The following is an 18,101-nucleotide window of genomic DNA, read 5'->3' on the forward strand; positions in this document are numbered from 1 at the left end:
GTAACTTCAATTGATATTAACCACATAACTTAGTGTGGTGCTTTTTGGATTGACTCATATCGTAGGTTGCATTTTGGTTTATCTATCTTTGCATTATAATTCAATTTCGTTAAAACAAATAAGTAAATGGTATGTCGCTGCAGAAGTCATGGCTTTCTGAAAAACTAAATGCAAAATGAAAAACAAATAATGCGAAAAAGACATGTTCCTTGAAATAAATGTTGTTAGGACAGAACAACGCATGCTTTAATATGTCTAATTACTGAGATGTTTAATTTCCATTCTAATGTATGAAGCAATAGCTTGAAATAAAGCTAACATACGTCGTTCATTTTGCACAACAGAGGACGACAACAGATTGAAAGACAGAGGTATTTACTGAACAAAACGGTCTTAGCTAGTTAAATACTAGTTATGTGAATAACACTCAGTAACTTTTGCTTTTCTGCATTGGCAACCTCGACTCTTTGAGGGCTGCGTGTGATTGAGCACTTTACGTAAAATACAATCAACAGTTTGCATGCGCATATATAGCAGTTAGTAGAAAACTGCTCGAAAAATGCACCTCTTTGGGATAGGTAAGGGCGACATCAAACCAGCTTTAAGTTTATGGCGTTCAAACGTCTTAGACCAGCGATATTCAAACAAACACTTCCTGAATGGGATACTGTACAAACTGTAATAGCAGAACAACAGCCTTTTATTCACATTTTTCCAAAGAGTCATGTACAGTTGCCGCAAGACTTCCTTATGTTAGCATTCCAGTCGCCATGCATTAGAAGCCAGCAATAAACCTTATGCAGCTCTCTCATCATAAATCTGGAATAGCTTTTTTAAATTTTAAGATTCTTCTTTCTGACCGAGATATGTCGTTTTCAAATTTGGCATGTAATTGAATTTTATTACAATCATTTTTTTTTCCTAACGGATGCTCATCCCCAGCTTAGTTGCACAATGCAATTTGTAAGATAGCCACTATCCCTCGTTGTTTCCTAACATGAAAATGTCACGAAGCCATTATACCAAACCATATTTACCAATTTGATTCCTCCAGTCCATAGGGTTCATCGGACCATCACAACACACACCCTGCGTAATAAAATATATTGTCATTTGTCTTCATCCTCCAAATTACTTCTTTCGTTATGCTCTTTCCATTTGAAGAACCACTATTAGGGGGTGATGAACAACTGCCACCGCCTTTCCTGACCTGTTGCCCTAATTTTCATCAACAATGCTTTTTTCTCTGACTTTACTAGTCTCTCTGGGTTGCCAACGGGGCTGCTCCTCCTTTTTCATTCTGCCTGTCTTTTCTAAAATTTGTGTGTACTGTCCTAATTATTTTCCAATCCTGTTCACATATCAAACACGGCTTTGTGATTGCATTGATCAAAACCGTTACCATTATTTGTGCCCTATGCATTGAGAAAACATCTTTTCGTTTATTGTTTTCGACGATTCTTTAATTGGGCAGTTTTCCTTGATGCACTATTACCAAAAAACCTTTCAACCTCTTCCTGTCCTAATCTCTTTGCCTTTACTCAAATGATTATTTTGCTGTATTACTTCGACATTCTGGTTGGAAAATCTCCATTCAGTGAATCACCACCCTCCTTCACCCACCCTACATTTTGAGAAAATGTTGAAGCCCTGTGCAAAACATTTAAATACAATTAGCTTGCACACGAAGCTCAGTCTAGTTTACGATCTGGGAATTCGTCGAACGCGTGCGATATTTCATTAGCTACCAATAATATATCCCCTCATTGTTACCCCCTGCAGTGCCTTAAAACGCACTTTGTAAAGCGCAGCGAATTCGTCCTTTATAAAATACCGAGTTTTAAATGTAAAAATACACTTACTTGGTCTACATGAAAGATGGCCGAATCCCTTCAGCTCCCTTGAAGCGGATTGGGAGGTGCCGGGGTTGCTGGGAGGTGTGGATGGCGTTCGTATCGTAAGTGCAATTGCAAAGTTCCGTGACGCTGTGCTTCCTCACTCAGGAGCTAGCCAAAGGCTGCCTGTAACGGTAAATGCTCTGTTTCAGAAGGACGATAAGTGGCCTTATTATACAGGGCCAACAAAGAAAAATTATCCTAAGCTCAATGACTTTCCAACGTCGCGCAAGCCCATCCAATCCTGCAGCCTGACAATTACTTTGGGAAAGCCTACAGGATCCCGGTCAGAGACTCACTGGGAAAAAAAAACACCTCCCAAACCCTAAACGACAAATCGGGAGACAGGTATGCCATATCTGCGACCACAATCATTCCTATGATGGGTTCCCCCTCTATATTCCTTGCACCAGCATATCCGGGTCCACTTGAAGAATCAATTCTTTATCACTTTACGAGGCATTCGTGTTGAGAACCTTCTCTATCCACTACAGAACACAACAGCCCTCATCTCTTTAGGTGGAGATGATCGTCATGCCGTGTTATGCATCCACCATTTGGGCGTCCCGCCACGCTTCCCTGCTTGGCGATATTAATTCGAGTTTGCACATGTAGGCACCATGGTAACTTTCGCCTTTTGTAAGATTGCGATGTCGCTGATATCAGGAACCAGCATGATGGTGGGTGCGGGGTCTGGGGTGGTCTTTCAGGCTCTTCATTGCGGCCGCCTGCTGGTGAGCCTGAACGGGAAAAGAACTACATGTCACTGACACTGCTTGCCAGGCACCCTGGTGAGACAGAGATATGCATCATGCTGCCCTCGTCCTTCAGTTATAAATGGGGACTCCAGGCTCACTACAATATAGAGGCTAGACTAGGATGGTTCCAATAACCAACATTCTCACCTCAGTGCACTGCCGTCTTACCTTAATCTGGCACCCCAACCTCACCACTGCCGGTTGACCGAGGTGCATAGACCCTCTAAGTCTACATCGCCTCCTGCTCATAACACGTGAGGATTCAGAAGTGAGGTTGGGGCCACCCACCATTACGTGACCTCTCAATATTGTTCTGGTATGTCTTCTCCTGAAAGGACAGAGGAGCATTGTTCAGTCCACTCTCGACCTGCAGTACCACTGAAGCCTGGCCAACACAATCCGAGGGACACCTCGTAGAGCTAAGCAGATTTATGCCCCTGGAATCACACGGCACTCCAAGAAGTCAGGGCTCGCCCCCTTGGCCAGCACCTGTATCATTGACATTTTCCACTCACACTGCAACAACACTGAGAGGCATGGGGTGTTGGCCAGCTCTTAACTGTCCTGCACACTGACCCATGCCAAAATGATACTCCCTTTCTGATCGCAGCAGGTTGTTAAAATGCTTCCGGTACTGCACCCATGTGCGCCTCACCACATCTTGGCTGCTGACTCTGGATGCCACCTTCTCACAGGCCTTTTTGGTGAGTTGAGGCGGCCTGTTTCTCACAGCTCTGGAGCCAAGGATTTAGCTCCTGGCTGCCAGCTCCTCCAGCAGGGTTGCGAGACACTCATCGAGAAACTTGGGGCTGAATGCCCGCCGACTTGTCCTCCCGCCTGCCGTGTGCAACCACAATGGGATCCTTGGAGACTTCAGAGTGCTTCCATGGGAGACTTCCAGGGGCTACCAGGGCCGCATTTGATTGGGCCATCATGTCGCCATTGGACCCGGCGGACATCATGCCCCCGCGCCTGCTGGACACATCTCGTAGATTGCCCAGCCGCCTTTCACGCTGTGAGGGCCTTAATTGGCTCGCCAGAGTGAAATTGCGGTGCGCTACCGATCGGTGGCGGCGGTCCGCTTCCTGACTGTATCCGCCCGCCCCCGCCAAGTGCACAATCCTGCCTATATGCCGGAATATTACGCTGTTCGGGTGGGCTAGCGCACAAACTGAAGGCACATGCATTTGCGCGAATTGACGTCAGGCTTGACGTCGGAATATTTGGTACGATGCTATCAGGGGCCGTTCACGATGCGACCACGCCGGTTCCTATATCACGGCAGAGGGGCAGCTCAAGAAGTCGGGAACACGCCCGCGTTATTTAAATCCATTTTAAAATCCAATAGATGCTCTCGGCTGAGGAGTCTGATGGGTCACCTAGCATTGTCCCATGCCAGGAGGCCTGGTTCGCTGTATGAAGCCTCAGAGCCCTGACGGGATGACGCTTATTTGGCGGGATTGCGGTCCGTAGTCCGCTGTTGCTGCAAGTTCGCGGTAATTAGGGTATTAGCGGACGGGCACTGATGGTGGACGGGGGATTGGGACCGACGCCAATTTTTGAGCGGAGAACACGCCGTCGGTTTGCGACCATATTATGCAGCCCACGAATTCTGTCTTTCTTTATTGCAAACTTAGTATTCACTTGAAATTTCATGTAGATGGGAATCTCTGATCGCTCTGACTCATAAAGCCTCAGTTACACACCAGTTTTATTTTCTTTCAGAACTGCAAAGACTGAAAGACCTTATGGGTGGTGCGGGTGAGTTCTCCGGTCGATATTGTAAATTGATTAAAATTTGATTTAAGGTTAATAATATTATTTTATATACAGCTAATGCATTCTATCTTTTCGTAGCAACTGATTTTAAAAAGGCCTTTGGCAAATGGGCAACATGCTTTTCAACTCTCTAGAGAATATCCCCACTGAAATAAATGCTATGAGATCGAAATGATAACACTTGAATACCATTGTTCTATCGTCTTTCATTCCCCTTGAGCTGCAAGGCACCTCCATTCCCAGCACCTGCCCCTCCCTCAAAAAGAGCACCGTCCCTCGCACTCTAGGGCACTCCCTGCTTACAGCTTAAATAATCATTTATCTATGACAATGCAATGTCCACCACCGTTCACTAACTCTGTCTCAAGTTTTGCCATCGCGTTTTACTGGCCTCCGTACGACTCGACTCAGCTCCTGTATTATTCCTCCAGTATAATATTCCCCCCTGACTGTGTTAGCGTTTGCCCACTATGTCTAAACTGTTCTCCCTACCAGCTGCCACTGTATGTCTGTTATTTTTTCAATTCCACCAATCTGCTCTCTATGCTGAATTTAATAACGTATTCAGGTTTCAACTGAATTTGAATTTCATAACTTCTTGAAATTTCACCTCGCCCTATTCTGCTGTTGGCTGTGTCAAAGATCCTATGTTTCCAATCAATTATCTATCCCCTCACATCCACTCGTTCAGCTCTTTTTGTGGATGAAAACTAATTGAGGACTGTTCCAACCTATTGTCATAAAACGGCTTACAAACCAAATTTCCTTCCTGACCGTATGATAGATTATATTCTTGATTTTTCTATTTTTTCCTCAGGCACTCTTCCTCAAGGTGTTTCAACTCTGTCGTCATTTTAGAATTCCTCAAAAGTGCAGCATCTCACCCTTCTGGCCTTTCAGCCTTACACGACATCAACAAATTCCCGTTGTTTACCACGGTGCTTATTCATGCTTCCGTTGACAATGTCGTTCACAGGACACCAGTTTGAATTTTTCCCATTCGGTTTCTGCCCCCCACACAATAATGACACGGTTCTTGACAGGGTAACAAATAACATGGATTGTGACTGTGACGATGGCAAACCCTTCCTTCTCCGTCTTTATTCGATATTGCTTCACCCTTTGACAGATTGAGCACACCATCAGCCACACCATCAAAACGTGACCTCTGCGTGGGGTCCATTCGTTTGGTGTGAATTGCTGTTAAGTGCAATGTGTGTAGAGATGATGATGTTGGTGTGAATCAGTTCGATGCAAGTGATATTGGGCGTGGCATAAAACTTGGTTCATTGTGATACAATCCATTTTCGTACGACTGCCCCTGTACGAATTAGCAGAATTTTATTGTCGTCTTCAGTTTTAATTTCAATCGTTCTATGTAATAAGTTTTGTAATTTGGTAAGGACATATGGAAAACTAAGTTTCACTTTCAATATGAGCACCTTAGTGGGTTTTGTTTCGCATTCCAACTATTGTTCTACTGCTTTTGGTAATATTACAGCCGCGTTATAATTTTGCTTCCAAGCCCTTTACTTCATTGTCAAAGGGCGCGATAGGACAGAAGTAGACAACCAGTAACTTCGTGCTTTATTTTTTTAAACAATCACACTTGCTTTAAACAAATAAAAACAAGGAAGTCCTTCAAAATGAATAAGCTCTTGAGTCTTATGCAAAAAAAACCCTATTTCATTCAAATATGTATTCGGATGCTCTGAACAATTAATCGTTTACTTAACATTTTGCTATTGGAGGAATAGCTAAACCAAAGATTGAAAATTACCATGTGGGAAAATAGATCAGAGTGCAAGTCAATGGAGGTTTTAATTTTAAGGCCACGTTCCCGCCGTGTCGGGGCAGCAAAATTCCGTCCCTTGATTTCCTTAGTGGTCCGCAATCTATCTCACAGTTCGCAAGTGTTGCAACAGAGTGTTTGAAACAAATTATAAGAGCGCAGGTACCAGGAGGCAACATCGGTGAGTAAATACATGCTGCATAAATAATTGGCAAAAATAGAGATGACAATAGACTATGAAATAGATTGGTTTCAGGTGGGCTCAGTGTAGGATGAAGTGCAAAAAGGCCTAAAGTAGTCCTTCGGTACTTATATGCTCAGACACTGAGTTAGAAAATTTCGGCTCGACATTCAGATGCATTTAGCAACGTGGAAATATGATATGGCGATAAAAAAGATTAGTCTCAAAAAGCAAAATATCTGAAAGCTAAACATTCCTGTTTACTAGGTGCTCCGGAATGATAGAGGGGAACAAAGTGAGGTGACTTGGCAATATTGATGAAGAGTTACATTAAAGTGCCAGAGACAGAGAATGTTCTAGAGGGGTCAAGGACAACATATATCTGTTAACATTTTATAAATATTGGAGGTACCATTAACATGTTACATGCATTTAACAGGCCATAAACTTGTGCGAATGCCAGAGGGGCCAAATGTGCGCGTGAATAGCAGGCGGTCCAAAACCCTTATCTAATTAACATACGGGACAATAAATATTCCAAAATGGACACTAATGTTAATAATGCACAGGGCAGAGTGCAAGAACATTTCCTTAAGTGCACTGAGGAAAATCTTCGATATCGACATTTTTGTACACTCATGAAGGTGGATTAGGTCAGGAAATGAACTTGGACAAGTGGGAGAGTTGTTAGAGTGGAATGTTTCACAAATTGTGATCATTAAACCTAAAGATTTAAATTTGCAGCCACCATAAACTGGAACAGAAATCGCTCCTAGAAACATGCAGGTAACAAGAGGCGAATATGACGAAGAGTGGTACGATTTAGGTTCAAACAAATACTTTTGTTCATCGAGACAAAAGGCGTGCCTGAGTTCGTCAATGCGTGCTTTACATTTGCATTTACCAAGAAGGAACGTGCTGCCCGAGTTATAATGAAGCAGGAGGCAGTTGAGAAACTTGAGAGCTAAAAGCTAACAAATCGAAGGTACGAGGAAGGCTTCAAGTTGCTTATCAGAAAAACTATGAAATATATCTCCAAAGGAAGAAATAGTGGAATGTTCCGATGTACTGGGCGCAATTTTATACTACAATAAAAAACAAGTAGGGTGCGGGAGGATTCACACCCTTGATAGGAAAGGGTGTGAGGAGAAACTGAGCAACTTCTAGACAATCAGTTTAACCTGTGTGCTGTCGATGTTTTTCCTGGAATAATGAGGGACAACTTAAATCTCTAGTCCGATCATAATTGGAACAGCTGATTTTATTCCACAACTGAAGTTAGATCACCCGTGTTATCCCGCTATCTAATAGTATTAGACAAAGGTAAATCTGTGCAGAAAGAAGCAACACAATTCTTTTCCATATGTAACCATTTTTGCATGAAACACATGTTAGGTTAGACATAAAGTTTTTACGCAACATATAAAGCGTGCACAAACTTATCAATAGCGCTTTAATTTTCTTACCCTCTTCCTAATCCCAAGCCTCGTCAACTCTAATTCAAAGCTCACGTATATCCTACCAATAAACTTATGATCATATTTCATTGACTTAGGCCAAATAAGGAGACAACCAGCTGTGTGACTAAAACCTCCAGTGTGTCTTTTATTTCCTATATTCCACCCATTGCATATTCGTAAAACTTTGTAATCAAGTGTTGCGAATATTTGCTCATTCATCGATGTTAACAAAGTTGACCACTTTCATCTTTGCATTTCTTTATTGAACTTAAACAAAAGGATGAGGCGCTGAAGGTGATATTACGCATCGAATTCTGAGAAGCTTGACCACACATACCTGTTGTTTTACCTCCTCGTTCCAACCTCTTTAAAACAACAATATTAAGATAATTTTATTTCAACATGCTACTATTTCCTTAACTGGCATTTTAATCATTTGGGCTCACAGGCAGTACATTAAGAGTAATAATTAGTTTTCACCCTTCGTGATTTAATAATAGCTGCCAGAGAAAAGTTGGATATAGTACCGAGAAAGGCTCACGTTAAATGTTTTATTGTTACCTATATGTACTTTTATATTTACATTCAGTGAACTGCAGCAAATGATGTCAAGTTTGTTGTGAGGACTGAGCCCAGTAACTATGTCAGTTAGCTCATGATCGTGCATACTATATTTAGAACGTCAACTGAAACACATTTTCGCGGACAAGGATGTTTCATCATTAATAAAGACTGAGTTGATAAAATTTTATTGGACTATTCTCGGATAATTACAATCTGAATGATCGAAATAGCTCTATGTATTATCAGGAAATCACATTAACACGTTATAAGAATACTTATTCCATTTTTGCAATTATGTTTCCTCTTAACATTTGCTTGAGAGAGATGCAGATATGTTGGCGTGACGCTATGTGCCCGCATTGTAAATGATTAGTTATGTTCTATTCACGCTATCACTGTCAAAATTACGGAATAGGCGACGAGGTTGGTTACTCAGCTCTGAACAATGACGCAAATGGAGAACTTGGTTGATCAAAAATTAGGGGGCTGATATTTGTTTGTTCATTGAATTTCTGAAACAAATCTTATTTGTGCTTCACCACAGCGAAACCGTATCTTGTAACAGAATATATGTTTCATGTTTCCTCTCTCAGATGTGGAGAAATTAAAAAGTGACCTGCAAAGAGCCGGTAAGGAAAATGAATTAGGACAGAAAGTTGCATTTTTTTTTCACTTTGATGACGATAAAATATCCGTAATTATAAAGCAAAAGTAACACGTGACCAATAGAAGAATATATTATGACTGTTGACCAACAGCTTGATGAAAGGGGTAGACTTTGATGAGCGTTTCGAAGGAGGGAGGGGAGCCAGAAAATTGTCAGTATTTGGGAGGGCCTGGGGGATCTGGGTGAGGTGGGGTGGGGGGGGGGGGGGGGCGGTGGGGGGGGGGGTGCGGGGGAGAGGCGGGGGAGGAATGTTTGGGGAAGGGGCGAATTCCAGAGTGCAGGTCTTGGTCACTGTATGTTCTACAATTAGAGTCCAAAATCAGTGGAGCCCATGAAGTTCAGAAGGTTGTGGTGCTGGTGGAACATAGAGTGATGAACGTTCATAATTTAAAAATCGAGGCATTCAATAACTTGAAGCCAAATTAGGTCATCGAAGATAAGAGTGGCATTTCTGCTACAAAATTAAAAACAATAACACCAAGCCGACCACCTATCTGGTTTTGTCTCAAAAAAGCGTCCAGTGAATATTGTAAAGTCTGTGTATGGGTCCCCCACACCCCCCCGCAACCTACGTTTGAAGGAATCTGTTCAAGTGTTTCAATATGTAATTAGAGAAAATTACTGCTTCGCTGATAACAAACGCCAAACGGTGACCTGAGAGTTTGGAGGCAATGAAGAAGCCGGGAAATACGAAGGAGAGTTTTAACTTGGTGTCTCGTGTGTCCGTGTGAAAATATTTTTCTTTTATGGAGCATATTGATGCAGTGCAACCTGGAGTTAAGATATAAACAAGGGCTAAGAACAGATTCTTGAGGGGCCTAAAGTGTATGAATGCGGAATAGAGACAATTTGAGGAGGTTCCTTCGCAACTTCAGTGAGACAAAATATAACAACCAAGAGCAGGCCGACCTAGAGAGATTTTACTGGACAATCATTCCAAAGTCTGCCGAAAAACCCAAAAGGCTGACACGGCATTTCTACTGTCAGACATAATATGAGTTGTGGCTTTCTAAAAAGTTCGTTCTGCTCTGTGGTCGGGCAGAAGCATGATTTGTTAACGTCAGACAGGGAGATTTGAGACTTTTGGACACGTATTTGGTGGTGGTGGTGGGGGTGAGGGTAGAATTCATTTCATTAGATATGAAGTGAAAGTTACATTGAAGATGGGATGCCAGTTACCAATGACTATGGGGCCGAGACTTGTTTCCGAGGAGATGATTGATGACGGCATTTCAATGAGAAAATAACAGTCCAAAGGGAGGGACCACTATCAGAGGTTAACTCAAAAGTTAAAGACAGTATCCAGCTTAAAGCATAAACATATACTTATGCAAAGACGGATGGCAGATCAGAAGATTAGAAAAAAATATAAATCATGCTAAAGAATGATAAAATAATTAATAAGGAGTGAAAAATAGAGTATGAGAGAAAGCTAGCTAGTAATATATAGATGGATAGTAAGAGTTCAGTAGATATTTAAATAGAAAAAAGTGTTACCAAGTGTGAGCGTTGGCCCTATAGAAAGCGGGTCCAGGGAATTGATAAAGGGAAGTAAGGAGATGGCAGAACAATTATACACCTATGTTGCTTCGGTCTTCACAATAGAGAACATAGGTAACATCCCGGAAATGGCTATAAATCAGGAAATGGAAGAGAAGGTGGGCGCAATTCGGGAAAATTACATTCACCACGCAAGTGGTGTTGTGCAATTTGTGGCGGCTGCCGGCTGACAAATCCCCAGGTAAGGATGGGCTTCACCATAATGTCTTGAAAGAAGTGGCCAGTGAGATAATTGGTGCACTGGTTTTAATTTTCCAAAAATCCGTAGATTTGGGGAAGATTCCATTAGATTGGAAAAGAGCAAATGTAACTCCTTTATTCAAAAAGGGAGGGAGGCATAAAAAGGAAACTCGAGCTCACTTAGCCTAACTCCTGCCACAGGGAAAATGTAAGCAGCTATCATTAAAGATGTTATACGAAGGGCACTTCGAAACATTTAAGGCGAACTGGCAGAGTCAACATAGTTTTGTGAAAAGGAAATCATTTTTAACCATTCATTGGAGTTCATTGAAGGAGTCACATGTGCTGTGGATAAAGGGGAACCGGTGCATGTAACGTACTTTGATTTCAAGAAGGTATTTGATAAAGTGCTACATTAAAGCTTATTGCAGAAAATAAAAGCTCATAGTGTTGGGGGTAACATACTGGCATAGATAGAATATTGGCAAGCTAAGTGGAACCAGATAGTTCGCATAAATAGTTGTTTTTATTTTTGCAGATTGTGACGAATGGTGTACTACGGGGATCCGTGCTGGGTCCTGAAACATTTACAATTGATATAAATGACTTGAATGAAGGGACTGCAGGAATGATTGCTAAATTTGCTGACGACACAATGATAGGTAGGAAAGTGAATTGTGAAGGGGATGCAAGGTGGCTACAACAGGAGATAGATAGGTTAAGTGAGTGTTCAAAGATCTGGCAAATGGAGTATAACGTGGGCAATTGTGAAATTGTTCATTTTGTCGGGACGAGTAAAAAATAAGATTATTATCTAAATGGCCAGAGCTCTGAGATTCGGAGGGACATGGGTATCCTGGTGCATGAATCACAAACGGTTAGTATGCAGGTAGAACAGCTGATTAGGAATGCCAGTAGAATGTTAACATTTATTGTGAGGTGAATTGATTGCAAAAGTAGGGACGTTATGCTTCAGTGGTACGGGGCGCTAGCGAGACTACACCTGGAGTGTTCTGTACAGTACTGGCCTTCTTATTTAAAGAACAATCCAAATGCGTTAGAAACAGTTCAGAGAAGGTCTGATGGACTAATGCCAGTAATGGATTGCATTATGAGGAAAGGTTAAACAAATTAGGCTTGTCTCTACTGGAATGCAGAAGAGTAAGAAGCAACTTAAATGAAACCCGTAAGACCCTGAGGGGTCTTGACACGATGTACGTGGAGAGTATGTTTCGTCATGTTGGCGAATTTGGAATAGAGATCGATGTGTAAAAATAAGGGCTCGCTATTTGAAGACAGAGATGAGGAGAAATGATTTCTCTCTGGGGGTTGTGAGTCTCTGGAACTCTCTTCCTCAAAAGGCATTGGACGCAGTCTTTTGAATATTTTTAAGGCACAACTTGAATGATTCCTGATTAGAAAGGTAGGGGGTGGGGGGTGGTGGGTGTGTGGGGGGGGGGTGGGGGTGGGGGGGGGGGGGGGGTGGGGTGAGGTGGGGTGGGGGGGGGTGGGGGGGTGGTGCGGTGCAAGTTTAATAGGGGTCTGGAGGAGGTTAGAACCAGATTAGCCATGATCTTATTGAATAGCAGAGCAGGCTCGAAGGACTCACACAGCAGCCTTGAAAGGTACTGATTATTGTGTAATCATCTGTGAACATCTCCATTACCACATTGATTATGGTGGAAAATCGTTGATGAAGCAGCTGAAGTAGTTTGTCTTCAGGCACTCCACCAAATAACACTAGCAGCCATGTTCTGGGGCTGAGATAACTGGTGTTCTCGAATCATATTCATCTATCTTTACGCGAAACACGTCTCCAATCAGTGCCCCTTGTTTGGAACGTTGACGAATCATTCCACCAGTTTGTTGATAACGCTGTAATTGGACAGGTATAATTTGTAAATCAATTAGCCAACCGAATATACCTAAGACAATGTTCTACATTGTCAGACTCTGGGGAAATCGGTTCAAATCGCAAGGCGGCAGCCAATGAAATTAAAATTCACTTTAAATCTGCAATATAGTTTCAACAATAGTGACCGGTAAACTATCATTTACTCTCGGGGGGGCAAAAAATGATCTGGTCCACTAATGTCATTCTTGGAATGAAATCTGTTGTCCTTACAAGGCCTGGTTTCAATGTGATCCCAGATCCACAGAAATGTGTTTGACTTTTAACAGCCCTCTGGAATGGCAGAGAAAGATATTAAGTTCGGGGTCAATTAGGGACTTTAAACAAATGCTGGCCTTGCCAGCGATTCCCACATCCCATGAAAGATTAAATGAAGAGTCGATAGCGTTGTTGATTCAAACTCGCTGAATATTTCTATTATACAAAAAAAAACAAGGCAGTTATGTACCCTTCCTCTCATCATTTTTTTAATTTCATCGTGTTTGACAGGCACGCCAAACCTTTCTTTCAATGCTTTGACATTCTCTCATTTGTTGGCTTTCCTTTCTCGATCACTCCTTGTTCTGCTACTCCTTCTCTTTGCAGATTATGGACTGAATAATGCGGTCGCTTGCCGACGAGGCTTTCGGCACCCGGAAGTCAGTGGCATTCCGACACCTGCAGCACTGAAGAACGATCGTGCGACTCGAAACGTCAATTCTGTTTCTCTCTCCACAAATGATGTCAGACCTGTTGAGAGTTTCCAGCATTTTCTCTTTTTGCTCCGACTTCTGTGGCTGCCGTCAGTGCGGTCCCGATATTACACTAATTACCGCGAATTAGCGACAAATAAAGTGAGGCCGAATAAGGCGATTAGACTCACAGTGCCTGGTGCAAGCCGAAAAGCAGCTTCCATCCCAATCACATGCGCAACTCTCCCAGCGTTGTCGTTGGTTTCCCAATGTTATCAAAGGGGCCCGATTCTTGTTAACGTACAGTTACCTGATCTCCTTTCTCACGTGGCTTTCGAGCCCGATTGCTGGCCTGTATGATTTTTTTTCACAGTACGGCCAAGGCCGATTGTCTATTTTGCTGGGACGGGCCGGTATTTTCGGCATGTCTTCGGCCTTAGCTGGCTGTATCCTTACCATTGGAAGGAAGCGACACCAAGAGATGCGATCTTTTCCTTGGCAGACAGCATTTTACTCTCAGTCCGTAATGGTTATGGATATTTCCTGAGATTCGACGTTAAGCAGTTTTTGAGCCTTAACCTCAGCCGACCATGTAGGAGGTGCCCAGATTTAAATTGTGGGCACATGATCACCTTAGGAACATCATCGCCAGTGATACGTATTACACGTTCATTTCAACTGATTGGATCTCTGATGATGAGCGTCTCATTTCCAAACGTATTGTCTCTTTAAGTATTTAATTAATTGGCACATTGCTCTCGTTGGATGCCCATGATGCTTGAATTCAATTGAAGTGGAACCTATCCAGGTGATTAATATGTCTTTGGTCGGTATGCGAAGAGTCACTGACAACACATAATCGTATATTCACGGGATTTTTAAAGCACCGAAGGCGACCTTTCGGCATTTCGCGTTGGCATTGGATTTCTGAATGAGCCACACTCCTACTACCATCCACCAGCCCTCTCCCCGTAGCCGGCCACACCCTTCCTTTGCAGATAACCGTCTAATTCCCTTTTGAATGTCTCGATTGAATTTGCTTTCACCAGACTGTCAAGAAGTGCATTACTAATTTTAGCCACGCGCTGTGTGGCTTTTGTCCCCTCTCATATGGCTTTTGCTTCTTCGTTGTTGTTTAACTATGTTGCCCCGCGTTCCTGACAGTTTCATGAGTGGCAACAGTTCCATGATGCTTTAGCAACTCTGTCAAATTTCCCTCCGCCTTTCTCTTCTCCAAGGAAGGCAGTTCCAACTTATCAAATCTATCTTAATAACAGTAGCTCCTCATCCCCTCAACCATTTCCCCGAATCTTTCCTCCATTTCCTCCAATGTCTTCACATACTTTCTAAATTATAGAACTCAGAAATGAACGCAATACTCCATCTGAGACAAAACTAGTGTATTATACATGTTCAACATACGCTTTTTACTCTTTTATTTAATATCCCTGTTATGAAGGCCTAGGATACATGATATGTTTTATAACCGCTGTCTGAACCCGTTCTGCCAACATCAATGACCGCTGCACGCATACACCCAGGCCCGTCTGCTAATGCGTCCCCTTTAACTTCTACCTCTTATCTTGCATTGTGCCTCCATGTTCTTCCTTGATAAATGAATCACTTCACAATTTCCAGTATGAGACTTTATCTCGACTCCTCCACCCATTCCACCAATCATTGGCAAGCATCAATTCCCGCAGCGTCACACCTGACATCTTAGGTGAGGATTTCAGTCGTCTCAGGTTAAATAGATTGCCATCTATTTTGAAGAGGATATATGTCTCTTTAGCTTTTCCATCAAACGTTCCAGAATGCATCTCAACGAATAATGCACTGAAGAATGCAGGGGCCATGCCATCCAATACTTCGCAACACTTGTCATGTAAAAGGGCTCAGTGTAATCGTCACAATGAAAGATTGTGTCCGCCATTGCACCGTGGAACTTTTGTGTCAAACTCTATGTGGACAACCACTTTTTTGCCACGAGTTTTCAAATGGCCTATTTGCTTACAATGTGGAACACCTTCATCCGGTCAAGAAAGACGCACTAAAGCCCCACCTGCTCTTTGCAGCATTTCTGTTGTATTTATCATACTATGAAGTTTGGGTGGAAAATCTAGCCACCTTTTCTAATTCCAAGTTGGATTTCTGGCAATACAGTTCTTCTATATGACTTAACGGTCTGTTGCGCAGAGTATTTGTTTGAATGGTATCAAAAGCAAGGAGATTCGTCTTGTGTTTATGACACAGATAGTGGTCATTTTCCTTTTTAATTGTGGACAATCATGGCATCCTTGAATTCCTGGGGAATGATTTGTTGTTCTCTCGTTCTGGGGTGCAATTTGTCAGTGTTCAGGCTCTCTGATGCCCTCACCTTTGCTAATTTCAGCTGAAATATATCTGAGGCTAAAAGTTTCCTTGAGGTTGGTACTTGATCGATTATCAAGCTCGGCATCTTCCACTTTGGCCAATGCCGGAGCTGGCCTATAGCTGTCCCTGTTACGCTCTCTGAGCGGTTAAACACACCACTAAGGTGGTTAACCCAGCTGTATTTGATAATTGTTTTGCCCATTGGAAGAAATTTCCCTGTCAGTGCGAAGAACAAGTGAGTAGCTGCTGAAGTGGAGGGGCGAACGTACATCAGGGCATAATAAGCATTCTTCATGTTGTCTTGATCTGCATAAGCCGGAAGCTGTCTGGCCAGTTTGGCTCTACTGCGATGATTCTGTTGCAGGTTCCTTTTGCTTTCCAGGAATGATTTTCTTTTTCCTTAACAGTGGACTTAAGTTTATTTCCTAGCCATGCTGCATACGTGTTAATGTAATTTTACACTTTTGCCCTTCCATAATTAGGTCATATTTTTCTTCAAACCAATTTTACCTGAGTTGATTATGTGTGGTTCAAAGAACATTACTACGAAGTTTGAACGTGCCGCTTCGACATCATCACTAGGGTTTAACTTAAAGGGCATCTGTTAGTCATTTTCAGCCTGGCCGCTCTGAATACCAGTTCCCGGACATGGAGCTTTCCTGGTAGTCCAGTGCATGTTGTTCTTCTTTTTACTGAGAGACAGTATATCTCATCTTGGGGCGTAGCATCCTGTGGTCAGAAACGCACTCTGCTCGCCTCATAATATTGTTGATTATAACATTTTTTTATGTTGAACCGCCGGGTGTTCTTAAGGTCAATCTGAAGCCAATGTTTAGATCTTGATTGCATTCAAGCGTTTTTCCAATTTGACTTTGGCCTCTGTCTAACGATGGTGTTCGTGATGTGAACCAGTCTGTGCAAAGGTTTGAAAATTCTACTATGGAAGGCCTGTTCAGGTTTAAAAGGAGTTAGTCAGTCTAATTCCACTTGTAGCTCTCTGAGCAAAGCCTTTAACATGCGACACTTCAGTTGTATAAACAAGCACCTGTTAAATGGAATAAGGATTAATGACTCAACCAACGTTGCAAACAATGAGTTCCTTATATTAGCATTCATTCTCGAATTTCCCTCTGTTCGCCATGTCAAATTATTTACATATATATTCCCAGGTAAATCAATGCCTTACTAAGGGACACGAGTCCTTCATATCTGTTATATTTTGCCCTTCAGCTTTGTATACAAGTCAAATAATTGTCATTGTACGCCTATGTAATCTCCATCCGGGATAACATGGTCCACCTTAGGAACAGTTTCGTAAATCTCTTCTGGACCTTCTCTTGTAATGGAATCGCCACAAATCTGCGTTCGCCCCTACATGTTACCTTAACCGTGTCTTATTCAGCCAATAATGGAAATTATCCCATATGCTGTCTTAACATCATTTGCTTCCTGGCTTGTAACTTCTGGGCTCTGTAAATACGCATACAATAATTCGTCTGTTCATTAGTACTCCTCATCACTGTTTCCCCCAAGCTACAAGGGTGCAATATAGAAGATTCTGTGCCTGGACAAATTGGCTGAGCACAGATTTTTAGCTGTCGAATATTTGTGCATGTACGTCAAAGCAAGAAAATTAATGGAGCAGTGCAATGCAATAATCAGGACCCACACAGCTAAAGTTGCTTCCAGCATATATCTCGTCAGTATCACTTAACTGGGCTGAAAATCAAGGGTTCTTGTTTCTGGATGTATTGGTACCTCTGGCCTTTATTATCACGTTTATAAGCCTGCAATTGATTTTGTAGAATTTCTGCATCCTTATTTCCAGGAACATAACTCTATCAATTCATCCTACGATAGTCTTTTTGAAAATAGCTTCTGTATTTCAGCAGTTGGACCTCTCTCTGAAATTGTGCGATGAGTCCTCGATTCTCTATGATGATCACACCCGAACATATTCATCAATATTGCACCACAGAATGTTCAACATCAACTGTGGATTTTTTAATATAATGATTTATTTATTTATTTTCCCGCCTTTACTATTAATTTGTTAAGGGTTCTATTTTTTATGCAGCTTGGCCAACCTACATGAAAATTTCCCCTCGTCCCTTCGCTTTATCATTTTGGCCCTTACCGCAGGCCGAAGCGCGTCATTATATTTCCAATATTTTCTCTTTTCTTCTTTTCTCTTGGCCCTTATAACCTAAGGCTAACTTTCTCATCTGTCATCATGCCACCTGCCCCTTCTCACATCTCATGCATAATTTGGGGCGAATTCTCTGCTGCAGCAATTCAGTACACCCTCC

This window comes from Cetorhinus maximus, chromosome 21, assembly GCF_964194155.1.
Source record: "Cetorhinus maximus chromosome 21, sCetMax3.hap1.1, whole genome shotgun sequence".
Classification (NCBI taxonomy): Eukaryota; Metazoa; Chordata; class Chondrichthyes; order Lamniformes; family Cetorhinidae; genus Cetorhinus; species Cetorhinus maximus.